The following is a 1,494-nucleotide window of genomic DNA, read 5'->3' as shown; positions in this document are numbered from 1 at the left end:
GAAGCCCATTTTCTTAAGGTCTGCCCAGAGTGCAGCCAATTTGTGAGAGGAATTGTGTCCAATATTCCCCTTTTAAATAGTCTTGCAAACAGTAAAGGCAAATATGAAATGATAGAAATTTCCTTTAAATAGTTTAGAGGAATTATTCTTCAATCTTCATTTTTTTTTTTTTAACATGTCCACACAAGAGAGGGAGATGGGAATTCGAACTAGTGACCTCCGCTTCATGAGGTGTGGTCCCCAGCCGATTGAATTACCACTTAGGGACATCCTCAAACCCATTTAAAATAGTGTCAATTGTCTATAAACATTTAAAACGTTAGTCTAAGTTAGTAAACTGTTATTAATGACCTTACGAATTTAATGAGTGTTTTAAATGTTTATATACATTTGACACTATTTTAAATGGGTTGAAGGATATTTTTTCCAAATTGATTTGGAGGAAATTTCTGTCCAATATAAAATATGCTTGGCTATCAACTATGGAGAAGGCCCTATTAACTACTATAACCTAAGCTTTTAAAGGAAATCAACTTTTCAACTAACCCCAAGCACGAAATTAATTTGAATCTTAGTAGACCCTTTTACCATATGCTTGGCTATCAACTATGGAGAAGGCCCTATTAACTTCTATAACCTAAGCATTTAAAGGAAATCAACTTTTCAACTAACCCCAAGCACGAAATTAATTTGCATCTTAGTAGACCCTTTTACCATATGCTAGGCTATCGACTATGGAGAAGGCCCTATTAACTTCTATAACCTGAGCTTTTAAAGGAAATCAACTTTTCAACTAACCCCAAGCACGAAATTAATTTGCATCTTAGTAGACCCTTTTACCATATGCTTGGCTATCAACTATGGAGAAGGCCCTATTAACTTCTATAACCTAAGCTTTTAAAGGAAATCAACTTTTCAACTAACCCCAAGCACGTAATTAATTTGAATCTTAGTAGACCTTTTTACTTTTTAATTTTTTTAGGGCTTGAATCCTCTCATGGTTTTATTAGTACATTTATGAGTATTGAGTCTAATATTGAGAAAATATAAAGAAAAAGAGTAGTTTTTTGAAAAATGTTGAGAATTTATCATTAATGAGAAAATCCAGAGCTTCAAAACTCTAAATTACAAGAGCTGCACGCTCTATAGCAAGTATATCAGAAATACATGGGGGCATCTCCTCCATCCATAGTTAACCCATGGGCAGCTTTATTAGAATTTCTCTTCACATGTCTGACTTGAGCCGTTCGAAAATGTCGTAGAAGCATTCTAGTATCATCAATGAGGTGTCCGTAAGGACTCAAGTCTTCAGTCTCAGCTTGAAGCGCTTTAACCACAATCAGAGAATCCCCTTCCAACATAACATCTTGAACACCTGTGTCACGTCCAAACTCTGCTGCATAAACTGCTCTCATTGCTTCCCCTATAACCGGTTGTTGTTTAGTCTGGATTGTCATGCTCCTTGCTGCGATGACCTCTCTATATGAATCTCTC

The sequence above is a fragment of the Corylus avellana genome, chromosome ca1 (genome assembly GCF_901000735.1).
Source record: "Corylus avellana chromosome ca1, CavTom2PMs-1.0".
NCBI lineage: Eukaryota > Viridiplantae > Streptophyta > Magnoliopsida > Fagales > Betulaceae > Corylus > Corylus avellana.
This window is presented reverse-complemented; position numbering follows the sequence as displayed.